The sequence below is a fragment of the Rhipicephalus microplus genome, chromosome X, assembly GCF_043290135.1.
Source record: "Rhipicephalus microplus isolate Deutch F79 chromosome X, USDA_Rmic, whole genome shotgun sequence".
Classification (NCBI taxonomy): domain Eukaryota; kingdom Metazoa; phylum Arthropoda; class Arachnida; order Ixodida; family Ixodidae; genus Rhipicephalus; species Rhipicephalus microplus.
In genome coordinates this window covers 25466501-25490032 of record NC_134710.1, presented here as the reverse complement: position 1 = coordinate 25490032, position 23532 = coordinate 25466501, and the positions used below count along the sequence as shown (strand labels likewise).

At 46.5% G+C, this 23532-nt stretch overlaps 1 long non-coding RNA gene across 1 annotated transcript in view; it reads right to left on the bottom strand.

Moving 5' to 3' along the window:
- The window catches only part of LOC142777507 (uncharacterized), a 112125-nt gene extending 111524 nt beyond the window's left edge, over positions 1-601 (bottom strand). Inside the window, exon 1 of the long non-coding RNA XR_012888143.1 lies at positions 227-601. This is a non-coding gene — a long non-coding RNA (uncharacterized LOC142777507). The remainder of the gene's footprint in view (positions 1-226) is intronic.
- Positions 602-23532: the final 22931 nt, after the last annotated feature.

Genomic DNA, 23532 nt, shown 5'->3' with positions numbered 1-23532 from the left:
ACAATAGTTCCAAGGCGATAGTGCGCAGGAAGTTTCCTTAGAGTGCTATAGTAAACGCGATACATAAGGAACACCTGCTTGTTCAGTAAACGCGCTACACAAGCTCAGCAACACTCTCTCAGTAAACGCGTTACACAAAGAACACTTGCTCGGGCAGTAGAGCAGCAGCAAAATATAGCAATGGGTACAAGTGCGGAAAAATATTTTGCATAACAGCAAAACTAACCTGCGAAAGTGAGCAAAATTTCTCAGATGCTGCTCCTGTGTATCCGCCGCCACCACCACTGCCCGAGTGTGATCACCGGTGGGCAGTAGGCGTTTATAGCTGATTAGATGGGGTATAGCAGCAGGTCACGTGGTGCGTTGACGCTTGAATATGTTGTTCTGAAGTGTCGTCGTATTTCCTTGTCCGGGACCCTTGCGTCAGTGGATTCCACGGTAGAAACCTGGGAAGGGTGGGTAGCCGGCACTTCGTCGGCGCGTTGCAGCTCCGAGCTTCGATCTCCAGTTAACACTGCGAAAGTGAGCAAAATTTCTCAGATGCTGCTCCTGTGTATCCGCCGCCACCACCACTGCCCGAGTGAACGCCTATTTTCAAAATCGGTACCTGTATGAACAATATTTAACCTCAAATCTTGCTGTCGAGTTGAGTTGGAGATCAGTATATATACCGGACAAAATTGAGCTTTCGTAACTCTATGCGATGCAACCTATACTCTATCTCAGAAGTTCATTTCGGCACTGTCGAGGCTACCAGGCCCCTTAGGGAATAGGAAGGCCCATCAGCCTCTACATAGGAATTCATCAGCGTCGCGTCGTCTACTCGGCATCTCCCCGGCGTCTGTTTGCACGCATACGGAACAAAACCTGATCCTGTGCAGCTGCAGGATGATGGAGAACGAATGCGAAACCAAGGAGTGTCACCAGGTAAAAAAAAAAATCGGATGTCCAAGTGGTTTTCGTTTTGTCTGTCATTTGTTTCTTAAAAGGCGCTTTACCAAGTCACATGAGAAATGTTGGTTAGACACTGAAAAGTATACGATCCACCTCTCTGTACAATTATTATTTAATTGGTACATTACGACCCACGAAAGCATGATGCGAGGAGGTGAGATTGAAACATTTGCCACTTGCCCGGTGTAGACTTCGCAAGCTAAATTCCTTCCCTGCCCTCTTCGATATCGGAGAAACTCGGAGCCGGACGATCACACAACGCAGGTGCATCAACACGCCATGCGCACGCAACGTTACATTCCCATGACATGCCCAAGTCGTTTCGGCGTTCTGTGTATTATATGTACTGCCTGTTTCTGTGGGATGGATCCCTCTATGCGCAGACGTTTGGAGAGATTGGCATGGATCATGTATGCTTACCACGATACACAGATTCGGACTGTTGGAACTGCTCCTAGGGACGACGCACCAAAAATACGCCAAGCATTGTCAGGGCTGGCACCGGCACGATTCGAGAACGGCGATAACACCAACGCAGACGAAATGCAATCGACTGTGTCGTCTGCTGCAGCTGCAGCCATCTTGTGCTGCACGGACTCGGCACTACCTCACGAGCAGCTGTAGGGAATTCGTGAACTAGCCTTGCACGACAGCTACTCTTTTTCGAAACGAATACTGCGTCGCTGCTGCTGCCATGTTGAACTCGTGAAACGAATGCCGAAGTGCCGCGCATCCATGAACAGGTTCACGAAGTGCAGGTGAAACGAATGGACCTTAGTTGCCGCAGCGGGCCGGTGGTGGCGCCGAGTAAACGACACGCGTAGAGTAACTGAATATGGTCCCTACGTGACCACAGTAGCGCAACTGTTTTCCAACGTTGCTGGCGCCGCCGGCAACCGTACATTGCGGAGAAGCTGACGCTTAGGCCAATGTGTTTTCCGACGCCGCCGCTGCATTGGCGCGAATCATAGCAAGTCAAGTTCAAAGCGACTCCCGCTGGTACCGCTGGTCTTCGTGCTTTTTCTGAATGCGGTTCATGAATTCGTGCGGGTGACAATGGATCAGCTCTATGTGCGCACCAGGTTTGCAGTTCTACCATCACAGCCAATGGAATGTTACAATGACTGGGTAAACTGGTAAAGATGTTTTACCAGCTGCTCAGTGCTCCTTCGTTTGTGGTGTGCAGGCTAAAATAGAAGCCCCGCCGCGGTGGTCTAGTGGCTAAGGTACTCGGCTGCTGACCCGCAGGTCGCGGGTTCGATTCCCGGCTGCGGCGGCTGCATTTCCGATGGAGGCGGAAATGTTGTAGGCCCGTGTACTCAGATTTGGGTGCACGTTAAAGAACCCCAGGTGGTCAAAATTTCCGGAGCCCTCCACTACGGCGTCTCTCATAATCATAGAGTGGTTTTGGGACGTTAAACCCCACAAATCAATCAATCAATCAATCAGGCTAAAATAGAACTGCGCTGTTCTTTGTTGCGCATTCATATCTCTTCAAAGGGAGCCAGATTACCTATCGTCATGCAAAGAAAATATATTTATTCGCCAATGGCGTATCTACAACGGCGTGGTTGTTAAATTCCCTGAATTTTATAGCGAAAGCTCTTATGAGATCACAAGGACCGACTCTGGCGCCGTAGATGTTCGCCATCACCGGTGTCCATGATCACTATTGTATGAAATTGATAAGAAAAGAACATACGAAAAAAATATGTTGCTTACTTGGGAATCGAACCCGAGTCTTTTCAGTGGTAGCAGAGTACTCTACCGCAAAACTACACCAAAAGTGCGAGTGGAGCTCTAAACTGACTTTATGTAGGCTGAATATCGGGTTAAATTGTGCGTTTACGTGCGAAGTAAATCGTTTTAGAACAGTGAAGTAATAACCGTGCGTCACACAATGCGAATTGTGCAAAGAGTGCAGCACCCTTCTGCTCTTGCGCACTTCCAAAGCCTAAGACATAACTCTTCATTGGATTATATTCACTGAGACTAATCAGGCGATTTCGTGTACCTTGAAGTTCAACAAATGTCACATATTTCACCAGCGTAACGTGAATACTGAATGTTCCCGCTCGTTATCCGGTCGAAAATTCCGAAAATTTGCGAAATATGTATGTCGCAAGACCAAGCAAGTTGATAATGTTCGCCTTGCACTTTTCGTCACGCGCTGAGCAAGAACGCCACTTTTTTTTTTTTTTTACCACGCTATTTAGTCAGCTCTTACGTTGCACTTTGTTGGCAATCGGGCAGAAAAGTGGCCATCAAGCACTGCAAACAGTGCGTGAAGGACGCAAGCCAAGCTAGTATGTTTATATGCAACACGGCAAAAAAAAAAAGGGGGGGGGGGGGGGCAAGGGTGTAGCCTGCAAAAACAGAGGGCGACTTTGCCGCATAGCTGGTTGCTAGCCAGGCAAGATGGTGGACCTATGCGCTACTCTGGTAAAGTGAGCTAGCTCACTTTAACTCTGGTCCCGTAGGGACCATATACAGTTACTCTAGACACGTGCTCCGGTGTTCCTTTTAACAGTGGACCCCTCTGTACATGGACGCTCATGATGCGCTCGCGGCCAATTAGCTAGCTACACATATACCAAATTTGGTATTGTGTGACGTGAATGACGACAAAGGTAAGTGACACGTGCAAACATGATAATCATGATACGAGTGTCATGTAAAACATGACCACGTGGTACGCTCACAGCACGCTCACGGCCGTTTTGCTAGCTTCGCATGTACGAAATGTGATATTACGTGACGTTAATGGACGATGAACCCAAATGCCAGTTGCAATATACATGATAATAATGACATGGTTGTCATTTACGGCATAATTTACATGCCTACCCCTGCTGGGGCTGGTTTTGAAAACGTTAGTGGTGTCATCGTTACGCGACCATAAACAGCATACTTGCATATTTTCCACCTGCGTGCACATAACATTTCTAATTATGTTTACTGTATACTACATCAATGCGCATCGTAACGTTGTCGTAACGTTGTGGTCATTTTAAGGTGACGCATAAACCTTCTTAATTCTTGCTTCGCATATTATCGATTCCCACTGCAGGTGGGTTCTTCCAATTATTTTGCGTATTTGGCGTCACGTAGTACATGATCATGTTACGATATGGCAACTGACACATACCACCTCAAGAAATCAAGCCTGCCAGAAGGAGACCCTCACTATATTGTTTGTTAGTTCTCATTCATATATTGTATCTGATAACAAAGGAAACGATCCCTTAAAGTTACACTTTCCTTCATTCTCATGTCATGTGGGATGTTCTACTTTGGAAAAACCGGTTGCTGTGTCAGTGATTGCTTGTCGCTGCAACGCCTCCTTTTTTTTTTTCAATGCCAATGGTAAGGCTTTCTTCTCAACGGGAGCCTTCGGTCGAAGTAATCCCGCCACCGTAGCACAGCGCTCCCAAAGACAGTGCATGCAGAAGCGTTACAGTGACGCTTCCCCATTGATTGCCCGCTTATAGCGCCACGAACAGCGACACGCTATCTAAAAACACCGTATCACATGCAGAGGCAGTGTGACAGCGACACGCTATCTAAAAACACCGTATCACTTACAGAGGCACTGTGACCGCCAACACTGTGACACGAGGAAGCCCCGCCACGGTGGTCTAGTGGCTAAGGTACTCGGCTGCTGACCCGCAGGTCGCGGGTTCAAATCCCGGCTGTGGCGGCTGCATTTCCGATGGAGGCGGAAATGTTGTAGGCCCGTGTACTCAGATTTGGGTGCACGTTAAAGAACCCCAGGTGGTCAAAATTTCCGGAGTCCTCCACTACGGCGTCTCTCATAATCATATGGTGGTTTTGGGACGTTAAACCCCACAAATCAATCAATGTGACACGAGGAATACAGGACGCCGCCACACCGATTTGTACCCAACTAAACAAAAAGTTACTTCGTATTATTTCCGCGATGAGGCACTGCATATGGGTTCTCTCCTGCCACTCACCGACATTCCTTCTTCGGTCCCAAATAAATGTTTTATTCTCTCCACGACCACAAAACACACGCGAAGGCCAGGCGATGGGCCAGTGCAGGAAAGGGCTAGAGGAGAGGGTGGTGAACGGCTGCATGGGGTATTCGTGTGACAGCACTCAGGTGAAGTTACATTAGTTCACTTAATGTAATTCGTTGTAAACAACATTAAATTTGCCGTGTGACAGGGGTAAGGCGCGGACCGATGGCTACCGTTAATAAGCGCTTGACAGAAGCGCGATGGTTATCGTTGATAAGCGTTGACATTCAGTTAACAATGGCTAAAGCGGAGCAAATGTGCAGGACAATCGAAGCAGCAGCGCCCCAAAACGAAGTATGGGCTCAAAAAAGAACAAATAGATCCGGTACAGATGAAGCAAGAAAGTATTTCTGTTTCTTGAAAGAAAGGACACTGTTTACTTCGCCACACTTCGCTTCGTTGCCGCTTATCAACGCTCGCTTAATCTTCTCCCCCGATGCGAGGGAAACAGTGTCGTCATTGACGGCGTTGTCGAATTGAATGGTAGATGCGCTGTTTAGGGCGTCGGTTATGGCTTCATCAGCTAAATTGGCCAGAACTCGTGACTCCGCGGTGATTACCAGTGGTCGACTTTCCTAATTTTCAAAGCAGCTGTGGACTATTCGTATAGGCAGTACTTCGATTCGCCCATCGAACTTGATAAGGTATTTCCACTGATTAAAAGTTAATTGTCTTATTTCTGTAATTACTGCCGTATTTAACATTATTACGCACCTGAATATGTCTTCTGCCAAAGTAAAGGGGACACCGTGGGTAGAACGCAGGTGTGGTTAGAAAAAGTTGTTGACGAATTAGAGTACTTGGTACTCTACTATGGGAGAGCTGAAAGCCGTCCCGAGGCATCGAGCTGCTTACACGAGAAAGGTGAGACCACTCATCTGGGAAAATTTCCCTAGAGTTGGCGGCATGCACGTAATTTCTTTATGCAGTGTGACTTTTAAGTCATATCGTGTGCATTCCTTAAAACACCCTGCATAGCTCTTACTTTCAAGATGTATATCTGGCACAAACGAGCACTTCTGTTTCAGAATAAACTATAACAAATGTTACTCTAGAAAATTATATCACACCACCTGGTTACGTGTGTTTGGGGACGCAGCACAAGACTTGTTCCGGCATCACTCAGAAAAAAAATATATGTCATTTTTGTTTATTATAAAAGGGCCCCAAAAAGGTAATATGTACAGTGGCGAACACAAGACACCGAACTCGTTACCATAGTCTTAGGGCATTCGAATGTTTCACACTGCTAATATATCAACGGGTAAAAGGAAATAATTCTTTTATTATTTTTTTTTTGGGGGGGGGGGGGGTTACGCGTTAACACAAAGATATTATTTGGAGACACGCTGTAGTGAAGGACTCCAGAATAATTTTGACCGTCTGGTTAATTTTGATCTGCCTGTATTGTTAATTTGCTGAAAATTACTGACTTTGTTGTAATTGTCTAGCACAACGAGTGTAGAACTTGCTTATGGTTCGTCAACTTGTTCTTACCCGTTTAGACAATATCAGAATGACGCTTACATATCTAGGTTGCGTAATTTAAAACAAAATGTTTTTTTTTTCTTGATCTATGGATATCTTTGTTATTTCTTTTTCATTTAAAGATGATACGTCGAGACGATTCCTCTCATAAAGTATCCCAATAGGTATCACCTGCTATTTTGGATTAGATAGTCAATAGCTGGGTAGCAAAAAGGTAGTAACGGGGCAAGAAAGTTAGCAACGGCTTCAGTTACTACTTCTTTCATTCCAGTTATTAACAGTTTACTAATGTATGTAGTAAACAGGTAGGAAAAAGTTAGTAACGGTGGCAGCTGTAGCTGTTACGTAGGTATAGTAAAAAGGTAACAAAAGGTTAGTAATGGTCCAAGAAAGGTAGTAAGCGGTGCACTTATCACCTATTTGCTTGCAGTTCTTACCTTTTTTTTCAAACTTTTTGATCAAGAGTGCAAAGACCATCGTAGTGTGCCGAAATGCATGGCATCGCGGTGAAAAGATAGAAATTAACGTATCCTATCACTTCCCGAAGAATGAAGGTGACGCGCGACAGAGAAGGACACAATTAAGTCACAAACTTAGGCATTGCAAAGAAGTTGACGGACAATACGGTAGTGCATTCCAATCAGTTTGCTCTCGACGACTTAATTTTCCTCGGTGAGTACACCATTACACAGCGCCCCGCCGCGGTGGTATAGTAGCTAAGGTACTCGGCTGCTGACCCGCAGGTCGCGGGATCGAGTCCCGACTGTGGCGGCTGCATTTCCGATGGAGGCGAAAGTGTTGCAGGCCCGTGTACCCAGATTTTGGTGCACGTTAAAAACCCCCAGGCGGTCGAAGTTTCCGGAGCCCTCCACTACAGCGTCTGTCATAATCATGTGGTGATTTGGGACGTTAAACCCCACATATCAATCAATCACCATTACATAGCGTATGTGCATCCTCATCAATATTCGGGCATCTCTAAGTGCGGAGTAAATAGTTTCGTTTATATAAGCGAGCGTTTTGGGAAATTCGATGTTTAACGAGTGGGACTGTATTTTTGCATGTGCTTGTTTTCTGCGCAAGTTGTAGCGCTACCCATTCTCAAATTGAGCTGCTGTAATCCTTCCTCCCGTGCAGTTTTTATTTCGCATGCGTGTACGTATGTTCGTGCGTATAATTATGTCCGTGCCTTCGTAGTGTTGCGTACTGAGCGCGCATATATCTATCTATTTTGAATATCAACTACTGCCAATAATAAACAAGCAAGTGTTCGGAAGCACATGACCTTATTCATCAGAAACCCAGTAACATGAATCGGCGAACGAAAACAAGGGTGCACTCTAATTACAATTGAAACTACGATCTGCCTTATCTCAAGATACACTTTCCCAGGCATGCACTTGTCCAGGCGTTCTGTAATCAAGTGAACTACTTGCGTATACAGATTTTTACAGGAGAACGGAACTCAATGGGATGCATGCAATCAGCAGCACGAGTGGCAGCGTAGTTATCTCGAAAACTGTTAACGTCTTGCCAGTAGCAGTGTAGCGACGCAGCGCAAAAGTGCTAGCACCTTTCGGAGAGGCCCGCTACACATGAGCAGTTGCCTTTTTCAACCTCAGGCTCGCTAGACAGGTTCTTCAATTTGAAGTCAATCTGATCCGGTTCACCGAAGAGGCTCGATATTGGCGACATTTCCGCTGTTTCGCCAGTGAAATATTTTATGCCTATTAGGATTAGGCGGTGCGCGTCAGCCCCCCTTTCGCCTTCGACGAAGCAACGTAATCCGACGCCACAATCGAGAAAATTCAGCACACTGCCAAACGAAAGTGCCACGTTGACTTTGTTAAGCCTCGTCATCTTTGTTTATTCGACCAGTGTTGCGAGCACATGGAGTATTTTTATAAAGACTAATAGTCTTTCATCGGGACCTTCGACGCAAAAATTTTGGTCTGTTTCTTTGTTTGAGCGATTAGAAAAGTTCATGATTTAGAGTACTTAGTACTCTACTAGGGGAGAGCATAAAGCCGTCCCAAGAGCCTCACTTTTCAGGAAGAGCCATTAACGGCACGCGGTGAAGGATAATTACTAGTGCCGGTAGCTTTGAATGACACCACCGGATGGCTCTTAACGGCCTACTCCATCCGCAGCGACCACCAACGTTGCTCAAGCTTCAGTGTTCATACTTGTGCGATTGTCAATTAAAAAGCAATTATCGCGCACATCTGAGGCACCACAACAACATGTTTATATTATGTGCGTGCGTCTTTTATTTTAAAAGGCATACGTAAGTTATTCTAAGGACCGTAGCGTTCATTACGCGGCGCTGACTATGCAACGTTTGCACGAAAGGGGAACCGTTTCGAACGCTTTGCTAAGATGACACGGTGGTGGCACCTACCCGTCGCCTTGCGTTCTACGCCTGATCACTTCTGGGACGATCGTGCACGCCTGTCTCAGAGCTGTGCGTTTCGTTATCCAAGATAACTGCCAGATAGCGCTAATGTCTCACGTGTGACGTGACTTGGTGCGCTCGTTCGCCTCCGCTGCCCGCTCCAGAATCTTACCGAATACCATTCACCGATTTTCTTGCGCAGAATTTCAAATAAACGTTTTGTTCAAACTCTCCAGACGCAAGGCTATCGTCTTTCGACGACATTTGCAGATTACCATGCAGATACGGGGCCATTTTTTTTTAGTTGTGATTGCTTAGTGTCTAGTTGAAGGAAAAAATATCAGTCCGCGTGCTCCTCCTGTGTGCACTTGTGTACTATATATTTTCGTGCTCCCTTCTTTGTGTTTAAGCATCGCTCAAGTTTCTAGCTGTTTGCCGTTCTTCCTGTGGCTATTCCAATTTTTTGATGTCGAATTTATTGCTTCACCATTGTGCCGAAACTGACTTTTTTTTTTTGCTTCTAACGGGGAGCGTGTTGGTCATAATAGCGATATATGACTTTATGACGGCGTAATTGGTGCTTACTGACAAAAAAGTTGCGCAAGAAAAACGCAACACACAAGAATGATACGCAAGAACGCACAACGATACACAAGGTACGTTGTTATCTTGCTTGTGGGCTGCGTTTTTCTTGCGCTAAGTATAATAACAGCAGTCAGGTTATTATACTTAGCGCAAGTGATGTTGACGTCGTCTTATACGAGCGAGCTTCGCTGTTATTCTGCGTCGGATCCCACACGGGTTGTGCGGTTGTCTCACCGAGAACTATGGGTATTCTATGGCTTTCATCGGGACGGTGCATTTCTCCTCACTGGCGCACTCCCACCTGCTGTTCGGATGCGTGCATGCCGCATTGAGGCCCTGCAAGGGCCCTGCTCTCACAGCTCTGCCGCGCCTCTCCTCACTGCGAGGTGCCTCTGCTACTGTTCTCCCAAAGAAAATGAAATGATACCCACGTGCATAAACATTATTTGGCAACTTGATGCCTCACCGTCGACGAAAGCGAGGCTTCGCTTTCCGTCCGCTGACAACGTAAGAGCTTCCGCGAGACCATCGGGCATAATTGCAGACTCGATGAAATGCAATCCTGCTTTCGTGGCGAGAGCCTCGCTGTGAGGTTCAAGGTCTGCAACCTGATCCATCGCGCGCCAATCATGAAAGCAGCGGCCTATAGCAGCGGCCGTTTTCACACGTGGTGACGTATCATGGCGCTTTCTAATTCGCTGAGAGCAATCAGATTTGTGACGGCATCGCTTCAGCACCGCCAGTTCGGGGCGAGAGTATTTGAGTAAATTACATCCCATCTTTGCTTGCTAATCATCTTCCCTAATAAGTCAACCTCTCTCACCCAATCAAAACTGCGCGCATTCTTCAATGCCCCTGCTGAGTACAGCTCAACTTGATGTTTCTCGTTGGTGTCATTTAGAGGCCCCTAATCAAACACGCAAGCAGGGAAGTTACACCAGAAAACATGTATATGCAAACTTTTTACCCACCACCTCGGGGGAGAAGGCGTACCAAGTACATCGAATTCACTTTCGGCTTCAACGAGGCGGTAAGCTACAACGACACTTGATTTTCTGCTAATACACTTCAGGATTTCTGTATTGGAGGGGGGCACGAAAGGGTTCTTTCAGGGGGGGGGGGCGCTAAATTTACACGTTTTGTTTTGAGTGTGCTTGTTTTTAGGGGGCATGAATTTTGAAGGGGCTGACAATTCTGCGAACGTTTAAAAATTATTCCATCGCATTCTTGTTGAGGTAGGTAGTACTCTATACTATATATATATATATATATATATATATATATAGATGAAATAGATGATCAGAGTTTCTTCCGGCCACCGTAATAAAAGTTATAAACTTCGAGAATAGTGCAGTATAGGAAACAAAACAATAAAATATTTATTTAATCCTAACAGTTTCGGCTGGTGGACCAGCCTTCTTCGGAGGATGTAAGTGAAATGATACAAGTTCCCGTAGCAGAGGGTCACCCTCACAGTTTAAAGACCCTCCAAAAAAAAAAGAGACAAACGGGCGAACGAGGTAGCAACAGAAGAAGGAGAGAAACTAGAAAGGAGCGACGGAGAGGCGCCGGAACCTCGTTCGCCCGTTTGTCTCTTTTTTTTGGAGGGTCTTTAAACTGTGAGGGTGACCCTCTGCTACGGGAACTTGTATCATTTCACTTACATCCTCCGAAGAAGGCTGGTCCACCAGCCGAAACTGTTAGGATTAAATAAATATTTTATTGTTTTGTTGCCTATACTGCACTATTCTCGAAGTTTATAACTATATATATATATATATATATAAATATATATATATATATATATATATATATATATATATATATATATATATATATATATATATATATATATATATATATATATATATATATATATATATATATATATATATATAAGGGAAACAAGTGTATACCTAAGGGCTCGTTTCTTCGTATTTTAACACAATATTAATGAGATCTAACAAACAGTAATGCCAAGGAATGTACAGAGGAAGTTATTAGAACCAATGGAATGTAAATAAGAAGAAAGAAAAGTGGATGAAAAAATAACCAGCCGTGAGCATATATATATATATATATATATATATATATATATATATATATATATATATATATATATATATATATATATATATACATATATATTATCTAACAGACGCGCATCTCTCATACCGCAGGTCACGGGTTCAAATCCCGGCTGCGGCGGCTGCATTTCCGATGGAGGTGGAAATGTCGAGGCCCGTGTGCTCAGATTTGGGGGCACGTTAAAGAACCCCAGGTGGTCAAAATTTCCGGAGCCCTCCACTACGGCGTCTCTCATAATCATATGGTGGTTTTGGGACCTTAAACCCCACAAATCAATCAATCAATAAGCGCATCTCTCATAATCATATGGTGGTTTTGTGACGTTAAACCCCACATATCAATCAATAATCAACAGACAACAATGCGAAAGAATGTATAGGGTAAGTTATTAGAACCGTTGTAAAGTAAATAAGTAGAAAGAAAAGTGGGTGAAAAATACCTTGCCGTAAGCAGAACTCGAAACTACGACCTCCGAATAACGCGTTCGATCATTATAAGCATCGAACGCGTTATTCGGAGGTCGCAGGTTCGGTTCCTGCCCACGGCAAGTTATTTTTTCACCCACTTTGCTTTCTTCTTATTTACATTACATTGGTTCTAATAACTTACCCTATACATTCCTTGGCATTATTGTCTGTTAGATCTCATTATATTGTGTCAGAACACGGACAAACGAGCCCTTAGGCATACACTTCTTTTCCTTTATATATATATATATATATATATATATATATATATATATATATATATATATATATATATATATATATATATATATATATATATATATATATATATATATATATATATATATATATATATATATATATATCAGACAATAATGACAAATAAAATATAGGGGAAGTTATTAAACGTAATTGTTACGTACATATGAAAAAAGAAAAGCGGGTGAAAACATGTTTTTGCCGTGGGCAGGAACTGAACCTGCGACCTTCCAATAACGCGTTCGAGGCTCATAACACTGAGCTACCACGGCGACTATCCCCCAGCCACTTTGTTGGGTATATATGTCAGTTAAACGTGGCAATGTGACATTATTGTATGTTAGATTTCATTAATATTGTGTAAAACACGGAAAAAAGGAGCCCTTTACTATACACTTCCTTCCTCAATTCAATAATGAAGCTCTCGTACTGGCACACTATGTGCCTCTAGGTTGTATACGAAGGATTATTGGTCAGCTGCCCACTCGTAATAAGTTCACGTGCTACGTGACGCCAGACATGCTCATAAAGAGTGTGCCACATTCGCCGCCATGGCTACTGGTGGCGCTGACTGGCACTGCCACGTTTAGAAATTCACATATATACCTAATGAAGTGGCTTGGGGATAGCCGCCGTGGTAGTTCAGTGGTAGAGCATCAAACGGGTTATATATATATATATATATATATATATATATATATATATATATATATATATATATATATATATATATATATATATATATATATATATCATTGAACAAGGGTCTCGTACTAGCAGACTTGGTGTGTTTAGGTTGTATAAGAGGGACAATTAATCAGCTGCCCGCTCATAATATGTTCACGTGCTACGTGACGCCAAACATGCGAATAAGAGTGTTTTCACACTCGTCGCTCGGCTTATAGATGGCGCTGACTGTCACTCCTACTTCTAAATTCACATATAAACCCCCCCCAAAAAAAAGTGGATGGAGGGAAGGCTGCTGTGATAGCTCAGTGGTTAGAGCATCGAACGCGTTTTTCGAAGGTCGTAGGTTCGATTCCTGCTCACGGCTGGTTATCTTTTCATCCACTTTTCTTTCGTCTGTCTTCTTATTTACATTCCATTGGTTCTAATAACTTCCCCTGTACATTTCTTGGCATTACTGTCTGTTAGATCTCATACATATATATATATATATATATATATATATATATATATATATATATATATATATATATATTTATTTATTTATTTATGGGAAACAAGTGTGTACTTAAGGGCTCGTTTTTCGTGTCTTACACAATCCTAATGATATCTAACAAACAATAATGCCAAGGAAGGTATAGGGGAAGTTATTAGGCCAATTGTAATGTAAATGAGAAGAAAGAAAAGTGGGTGAAAAGATAACTTGCCGTGGGCAGGATCCGAACCTGCGACCTTCGAATAACGCGTTCGATGCTCTACCACTGAGCTACCACGACAGCTATCCCCCCAGCTGCTTTATAGGGTATCTATGTCAATTTAAACGTGGAAGTGTCAGTCAGCGCCACTAGCAGCCATGACGGCGAGTGTGGCACACTCTTTATGAGCCTGTTCGGCGTCACGTAGCACGTGAACTTATTACTAACTGGCAGCTGACCAATAGTCTCCCGTATACAACCTAAGGGCACCAAGTCTGCCAGTACGAGACCCTCGTTAATGAATAAGGGAAAATAGTGTATACTTAAGGGCTCGTTTTTCGTGTTTTCACACAATAATAATGAGATCTAATAGACAATAATGCCAAGGAAGGTATAGGGAAAGTTATTAGGCCAATTGTAATGCAAATGAGAAGAAAGGAAACCCAGACAACACTCGATGTCCTGAGGTCGTCCTCATATGGCACAATCGCCCTCGCACAGTTCTCATTGACCTTAGTACTTACTGAGGACGACACAAGCTGGTTTGACCCGGAAACGTCTTTTGGGGTGCTTTCTGAGGGCAACAATTGGTCCGAAAAAGGTCCTGTCAAGGATCTATTGGGGATGACAAAAGCATTGCACTGAGCACTTAGATATAATTCGTCAACACCTTTGCGCACCAAGTAGATGCGTTTCATATGTGAAAACTTTCTCCGCACATTCGTTTCATACAGTCATAAAGTTATTGCCTTTCTGCCTAGTTTGTTTTGTTTTGTTTTTTGGTGGAAAATTTTCAAATCACGCGTTCCGCTTAATGAGACACGCGTAATTAATTGGCTTGGGTATCGAACCTGGTATTGCGAAATGTACATTTCAAACAGTGTGTTCTTAAATGTCACAGCCTTAAATTAGTCATTATACGCTGCTGATTGATTGATTGATTGATTTGTGGGGTTTAACGTCCCAAAACCACTATTTGATTATGAGAGACGCCGTAGTGGAGGGCTACGGAAATTTTGACCACCTGGGATTATACGCTGCTGTAGCGCATAATAACAAACTAGCAGCTGGCAACCATTAACCATGCGGCACCATTCTGGATAGTCAAGCAGCCAAGCCATTCCAAGCCAACTGACTGTCAAAATGGGGTCTGTCAGGGAAGGTGCTGTGTTCTAGTGAAGGTTCATGTCCTTTCTTATTTGTGTGCATGGTTAAAACTGAGATGTGTGAGAGTGTAAGTCGTAGGTGAGGACAGGAGGTAAATTGCCGCGTTGATTGGTGCACTGGGCTGCTCAACGTTCAGACTTATCATGGATGTATTGTCACCAGCCGACCGCGGCGAGGTGTGGTTCGAAGCAGCCTGGAACACCAGCCAATCGCGATCAATTGCACTTCGAAGCAGCCTGGTCCCAACGTAAAAGGATCGACTTCTGCAGCTGACACATGGCCCGACCTCGGGGAAGTCAAAGCCCATGTCGAGTGTACTGGTAGGCTCTCATAGCGGAGCCTCTAACACTAGCGAGTGCATTTGGCTGAGTGATTCTTAAGAAAGAGAGAGGAAGAGAAAAGTGAGCCCCGTTATTGTCTGCTTCAGTGAGCGACACCGCCACAGTAGCTCACAAGGGATGGGGGTGAGGAGGGATAAAAAGGGTAGGAGTAAAGGTGTAGAAAAGAGGAAGAAGAAGCAACAACAAACTGAGGGGATAGGAGAGACAGGAAAGATGAAAGCACGGTCACTGGAGTCCGAGGGGGAGGCACACTTGCGAGAGCTTTTGTCGGCGTCTGTAGATGGCGTAGAGCAAGTCCAGTAAGTCGGAGCTACACTGTCGTCGAAGGTCGTCGGCGGCAGGAGGTGACGTAGGGCGAGCCCAGTCGGCCAGAGCTACGCTGACGCCGAAGGTCGCAAGCGCGCGGGCGCACAACCGGTCGGCACGGAATCCAGCAAGCGAGTGGGCACTATACACGTGTTGATGAGGACACTGTGTCAAACTTTTGAGGAATATTACAAACGTGGTTGATTGAGCTGTGTTGACTGCCTCTATACGGCTTTTCTTTTTTCAGACTATAAGTGGACTCGAATGCCTGACAAAGCTGTCAGTTGCGAATAATTACTGTTAAATAAATTTCTGTCAACAAGCTTTGTTTGTTTTGTCACCTCTCTGTTGATTGATACAGTATATATATACGAGACCTCGCAGGTGTTTTTCTTTTAATATATAGAAATATGATGAAAAGAAGTGATTCCTAAGTAGTATCACTGCCCACAGTACTGAACCGGCCACGCAATCGTTGTTCCGAAAGGATACTAAAAAGTCTTGAAGTGTTGTGTTGAGGATGTGCTGAGGTTGTTATGTGTATGTACAAGGGATTAGTGCCATTCTAGTACCATACGAGGACATTCTGAGTGCGTCATACTGTTCTCACGGAGGCATACTGAGGTCGTCCTGAGCTTGTGTTTGTGTTGTCTGGGAAGTGGGTGAAAAGATAACTTGCTGTGGGCAGGATCCGAACCTGCGACCTTCGAATAACGTGTTCAATGCTCTACCACTGAGCTACCATGATAGCTATCCCCCCAGCCACTTTATTGGGTATCTATGTCAATTTAAACGAGGGAGTGTCAGTCAGCGCCACTAGCAGCCATGGTGGCGAGTGTGGCACACTCTTTATAAGCCTGTTCGGCGTCACGTAGCACGTGAACCTATTCCTAACTGGCAGCTCACCAATAGTCCCCCGTATACAACCTAAGGGCACCAAGTCTGTCAGTACGAGACCCTCGTTAGTGAATAAGGGAAACGAGTGTATGCTTAAGGGCTCGTTTGTCCGTGTTTTGACACAATATAATGAAATCTAACGGACAATAATGCCAAGGAAAGCATAGAGGAGGTTATTAGACTGAATTGTAAGGTAAATCTGAAGAAAAAAATTGGGTGAAAAGATAACTTGCCGTGGGCAAGAACCGAACCTGCGACATTCGAATAACGCGTTCGATGCTCTACCACTGAGCTACCACGACAGCTATCCCCCCAGCCGTTTTATTGGGTATCTATGTCAATTTAAAAGTGGGAGTATATATATATATATTGTTACGGCCTCAGTAGGCGTCTGGGGGTTTATTGATACACGGTTCGAGGGACGAGCCGTATCGGCGCAGGCAGATGATGATGATCTTCTTCTTCCACCCCTTGCTTCTTTTTCCTTCTTCGTCCGGCACATACGTGGCGTAACATTTCCCCCCTCGCAGACAAAGCGCGCCGCGCGTTTCATGCAGTGTCGCGTTGACTGAAAGGCTTCAGGCGAGCGACATGCGTGACCTCTGTCTTTCTGGAACGTCTCCCGCTAGCTGTAAGACGTGCGATGCGGTAGTCGACTGCGCTCAGGCGGTCAAGGATAACAAAAGGTCCGATGTAGTGCGCGAGCAGTTTTTGGCACAAGCCACGTTTGCGTAAAGGCTTCCACACCAACACGAGATCTCCCGGAATATATGTGGCCTGCCGGTGCTTGCTGTCATAACGAACTTTCGATCTGTCTTGCGAGGCTATTGTACGTAAACGAGCAAGACGACGAGCTTCTTCGGCGAGACAAAGAGTTTCTGCTAGGGAGATTTCTGATTGGTCCCGATCAGAGAAGGAAAATATTGTATCCAGAGTATAACGGGGGGGGCGAACATAGAGGAGGAAGAACGGGCTGTAGCCGGTGGTCTCATGTTGGGAAGTATTAAACGCGTATGTGACGAACGGCAAGACATCGTCCCAGTTCTTGTGGTTCGAAGCAACGTACATAGAAAGCATATTCACCAGTGTTCGAATTGTTCGCTCGACGAGACCATTCGTCTGCGGGTGATAAGGCGTCGAGTGTCTGAGCTCTGAGCCACACATACGGAGAAGTTGTTCGACAACGTCTGCCGTGAATTGACGTCCACGGTCACTTATGATGACGCGAGGGGGCCCATGACGCAGTATGATAGAATGGAGAAGGAAGGACGACACTTGACCAGCAGTCGCGGATGGCAGGGCAGCAGTCTCGCAGTACCGAGTAAGATGGTCAGCACATACCACAATCCATCTGTTGCCTTTCGATGAACGCGGAAAAGGGCCCACCAGGTCAATGCCAATTTGTTCGAACGGAGAACTGGGAGGCGTCACAGGTTGTAGATGTCCGGCCGGAGCTGCTGAGAGAGATTTGTGCGCCTGGCATTGCGCACAACTGGCCACGTACAACTCAACTGACTGGCGCATACGTGGCCAGTAGAAGCGTTCCTGGGTACGATGAAGAGTGCGCGTCGTTCCGAGGTGACCTGAAGTGGCGTCATCATGCATGGCGTACAAAACAGATGACCGTAGTGCCTCTGGAACCACCAGCAGGAAGCGGGAACCGGTGCCGGAGATGGATTTCTTGTACAGTAGACCATCACGGACGCAAAAGCGGCTTTCCGGAGTGGATGCTTGTGCGATCACGAATAACGGATTCAAACTCACGTCCTTCCGCTGCTCAGTTTCAAAGGTGGCCTTATCCGGGAACGCTGGTGCTACGGACGCAATCAGATGATCGAAATCGTCAGCGTCGCAAACTGTAGCATCAACTGGCATCCTTGAAAGGCAGTCTGCGTCCGCGTGTTTCCTGCCGCTCTTGTACGATACCGTGAAGTTGTACTCTTGCAGCCGGAGGGCCCAGCGTGCTAGACGGCCTGACGGATCCCGAAGGTTGATAAGCCAGCACAAAGAATGATGATCCGTAACTACTTGGAAAGGACGACCGTATAGGTATGAGCGGAATCGCTGCACAGCGAAGACGAGTGCAAGGCATTCTTGTTCGGTCACAGTGTAATTGCGTTCCGGCTTACTTAAAGTACGACTGGCATATGCGATTACGTGTTCCACTTGATTACATCGCTGTATCAGGACTGCACCTATGCCAATGCCGCTTGCGTCGGTGTGAACTTCAGTCGCCGCAGAAGGATCGAAGTGCCGCAGGATAGGCTGCGACGTGAGCAAGAACTTCAGTTGGTTGAAAGAAGTTTCACAATCAGGAGTCCATTCAAAACTAGCACCTTGGCGGAGAAGACAGGTCAGTGGAAAGGCAACTTCTGCAAAGGCGGGAATAAATCGGCGAAAGTAAGAGCAGAGGCCCAAGAAGCTCCGAAGCTCCTTCACTGAGCCAGGTGGTTTAAAAGCTCTAACAGCCGCCGTCTTATTCGGGTCGGGCCTGATGCCATCCTTGTTGACGAGATGTCCCAGCACCAGTGTTTGTCGATGTGATGTGTGGTGCGCGTTCAAAGTGCGCGCCTTCGAAAAGTGCGCGTCACGGAAAAAAAAAACAAAAGGAGAAATACCAGAGTGCACGTGCGGTGCTGCTTAAACAAGAATGACGACGTTAAAGAGCGTCAAGCACGAGGATGCGTGGCAGGACGTGAAGTAAACAAAAGGTAAAACATCCAATGGGCAGCGAACACGGAGATTTCAAGGCCCAATGGCTTGACACCACGAAACAGTAGTATCTCCAATGAGAACGAGACAAGTGGGCCAGAGCTGAAGCAGGAGCCTGGGGAGACCAGAGCAAGGGGAATTCGAGGCAGGCAGTGCAAGCGGAAGGTCGTCACCGGACCGGGCGCTGAAGATGGGCCGTTGGGTTCCGGACCCGAGCCTACAGGACTTCCACCGGCCGGGGCCTCCTGCTGTCGGGTTCCCGCTCCAAAGGACCGTGGCCATCCGGTCCTGAACTCCTTTCCAGAGCCTGCGGACTTCGGTTCCGGCAGGCGAGCTACAGCCGTCGGGCTCCGGGCCCGAGCTGTGCGCCCAGCTGCTTGACTAGGTCGACCCTAGTTCCCGGACGCGTCGCCACCAGCCTGCGTTCTCCCGTCTCCGACGTGTCCACGCTCCTCAAGCCGAAACCATCACGATTTGGTAGGGCTTTTCGACGTGTCGCCAGCAGCCAGCGTTCCCTCGTCCTCGTCCAGCCCACGCACTGACGCAGGAGTCACGGCGTTCCGGTTTCTCATCACCGCCGAAAACCAACTTGTGGGTGAGACTGCACCGATACTCTTGCGCTACTCCCATCACTCAGCCCCTTTCGAACGTTAGGTTTAGTTACTGACTTTGAACGTTTTTGTTGGGTGTTTACAGATGTGTTTCGTCATGTCCAGTCAACTGTTTATTAAGTGTTTTGTTTTGTGAGGAATCTTTGCCTTTTTTTTCTTTTCAATTAAACTTTTTGTGTGTTTCTTGGAAACCGAACGGCTTTGTCCTTATTAACAAAACTCTCTGAGGCTCAGCCCGGGAGAAAAACAAATCAGCAACAAGAACCCTGCATCACAAATTGGCGTCCGCGACAGGACAAAGTCGTTTGTTTTTCCAGTAGATTTTTTGACGCGGTTAACACGATGACGAACACGTGGGAGTTAATTGAGTTGGCGGATAAAATGGGACTGACGGGAGCGGAGTTTAGAGTATGGTACGAGGAGCGGATGGAGAGGGAGCGTGAGCAACGGGCTGCAGAACGAAAGGCGGCGAAGGAAAAGCTTGAATTGGTGCTTAGAGCTAAGAAGGAGGAGCTAGAGCGCGTAACGCGTGAAAATAAAGTGTTGCTAGAGCGTCAGACACGCATACTGAAGCAGCAGCTCCAATTAGAGAGGGTGGACTTCGAGCGGCGACTCGAGCTTGCGATGGCGAAAAGGGGGCAGCTGGCGATGCAGAAGGTCGAGCAAGCGGTGAATGTTTGCTCCGATAGCAGCGTTTGCTGGAGGGAAGTCGATTCCTGCAAGGTTGGCCTCGAACCTCGCGACAGCCTTACTTCGGAGCGAGAAGCTCAGATAGAGGAAGGCAGAGAGGTGGACAGCCAAGAAGGCAGGAGTCATGAGGAGTTTGTTGCAGCGACGGAAAGCTTCTCTGGCTGGGAACATAGTACTTCCGTTAGCTGCTTGGGGACCTCTGAGAGGCCAAGCACCTATGAAGAAGAGCGCCTGGATATGGGCGACCTAGAAGCTGTGGAAAATGTTGTGGAGCAAAGCTTCGATAGCAGGGAACGAAGAAGCTCCATTCAGAATGAGGTGTGTATCAGAACGTCTCAGAGGCCGAGCACATTTCGGGAAGGGGTAGGGCTACCTCTCAATAGCTCCATGGAAGGAGCGCTAGAACGTCATTGGGAAGATGGCAGCGAATGCCATGAAGGCTCTGATATAGTGGCCACTGATTGTTTTGTACCGACAGAGGTAGCAGCAGGCACCACGTCAATGGTCCTAGACCATACGTATATCTCACTCAGAGAGAGAGGGGATTCTAGTTCACAGGATAGCGTAACTGCTATTTGTCCGAGAAAACACGATGAGAGTGCTGAAGCACTCTTCAAAATAAACAGTATCGAATCGGAGGTGGGCTCGATAGTAGGTATGGAGAATGCCAGACAGGGTCTTGAACCTGAGAACGTGATTGGTTTTGAACCTATAATTAAGTCCACTCAAGATGAGCTGTATAATGACCGAGCACAACGGCATCCCTTCTCAAGAATCCAGGAACCTCACACGCTTGTCGGAGCGTTTGGGCTTGCTGAGGGCACCCCGAGCTTGTGTTCATTAGATGGTGAATTAAAAGAAAGCATTTGTGTGAGAGATTGTGGCATTTGGACATTCGTGTCTCAGTGCGTTTCGTGTCGACGCCGACGGCTCGAGACCGCGCCCTGTTCCTCTGTGACCGGTAAGCGTTCATGTGGCCGGCGGGGGCGCGGACACGCGTTTCAGCGAAAGTGCATAAAAGCATGTTTGCCACAGTTACTTTCGAAACGTGCGAGAAGGGCAGTGCGTCTGGTTTGGGACGCGATAACCTGAGTGTAGGGTTAGAAAACCGGTAGCTCTTTCTGGACTTCGACCTTTAGATGCGGACACAAGTAGCTTTGTCCATAGTCGATTTTGTAGTAAAAAGGTTTATTCCGGGTTTCAGAACTTTTAAATGCAATTGGGTGAATCTAAAGTTTAAGTGTGGACATTTGGACGATGTAGCGAACTGTAGCCCGGTGATGTGTTGAACTGCGTGGTGCAAATATGTGGTTTAATTGTGACGTAGTGCAGAACGCGCACTCATCGGCAGTTTTTTTTTTCTAAAAAAAAAAAAAAAACTTGAATAAAAGGGGGGCGTATGTGATGTGTGGTGCGCGTTCAAAGTGCGCGCCTTCGAAAAGTGCGCGTCACGGAAAAAAAAAAAACAAAAGGAGAAATACCAGAGTGCACGTGCGGTGCTGCTTAAACAAGAATGACGACGTTAAAGAGCGTCAAGCACGAGGATGCGTGGCAGGACGTGAAGTAAACAAAAGGTAAAACATCCAATGGGCAGCGAACACGGAGATTTCAAGGCCCAATGGCTTGACACCACGAAACAGTAGTATCTCCAATGAGAACGAGACAAGTGGGCCAGAGCTGAAGCAGGAGCCTGGGGAGACCAGAGCAAGGGGAATTCGAGGCAGGCAGTGCAAGCGGAAGGTCGTCACCGGACCGGGCGCTGAAGATGGGCCGTTGGGTTCCGGACCCGAGCCTACAGGACTTCCACCGGCCGGGGCCTCCTGCTGTCGGGTTCCCGCTCCAAAGGACCGTGGCCATCCGGTCCTGAACTCCTTTCCAGAGCCTGCGGACTTCGGTTCCGGCAGGCGAGCTACAGCCGTCGGGCTCCGGGCCCGAGCTGTGCGCCCAGCTGCTTGACTAGGTCGACCCTAGTTCCCGGACGCGTCGCCACCAGCCTGCGTTCTCCCGTCTCCGACGTGTCCACGCTCCTCAAGCCGAAACCATCACGATTTGGTAGGGCTTTTCGACGTGTCGCCAGCAGCCAGCGTTCCCTCGTCCTCGTCCAGCCCACGCACTGACGCAGGAGTCACGGCGTTCCGGTTTCTCATCACCGCCGAAAACCAACTTGTGGGTGAGACTGCACCGATACTCTTGCGCTACTCCCATCACTCAGCCCCTTTCGAACGTTAGGTTTAGTTACTGACTTTGAACGTTTTTGTTGGGTGTTTACAGATGTGTTTCGTCATGTCCAGTCAACTGTTTATTAAGTGTTTTGTTTTGTGAGGAATCTTTGCCTTTTTTTTCTTTTCAATTAAACTTTTTGTGTGTTTCTTGGAAACCGAACGGCTTTGTCCTTATTAACAAAACTCTCTGAGGCTCAGCCCGGGAGAAAAACAAATCAGCAACAAGAACCCGCATCACAGTCGAGCTCCGAAATGACACTTCTTTGCATTAAGAACCAAGCCAGCATTTCGAATACATTTCAAAACCAGCTCTACCCTTTCGTTATGTTCACTGAATGTACGCCCGAAGATAACAACGTCGTCAAGATAACACATACAGATGTTCCACTTCAGGCCGCGCAGAATGGTGTCCATGAATCTTTCAAATGTAGCGGGCGCGTTACATAGACCAAAAGGCATCACGTTAAATTCATATAGTCCATCCGGAGTAACGAAAGCCGTCTTTTCTTTGTCCATTGAATGCACAGGTATTTGCCAATAGCCTGAGCGTAAGTCTATGGACGAAAAGTAGGATGCTGAATGGAGGCAGTCTAGAGCGTCATCAATGCGTGGGAGAGGGTAGACATCTCTCTTTGTGACGGAGTTTAGACGGCGATAGTCCACACAGAATCTCCAGGTACCATCCTTCTTTTTGACTAGAATCACGGGAGCCGCCCAAGGACTCGATGATTCTCGAATGACACCCTTCTGCAGCATATCACGCACTTGTTCATCAATTATCTTGCGCTCAGACGGCGACACTCGGTAGGGTTTCTGGCGGATGGGCTGTGCTGTTCCCGTGTTTATCCTGTGGAGAATCCGAGACGCGGGAATCGAGGGCGCATGGTCATGGGAAAAATCGAAAATCGCCACGTATTTCGACAAAA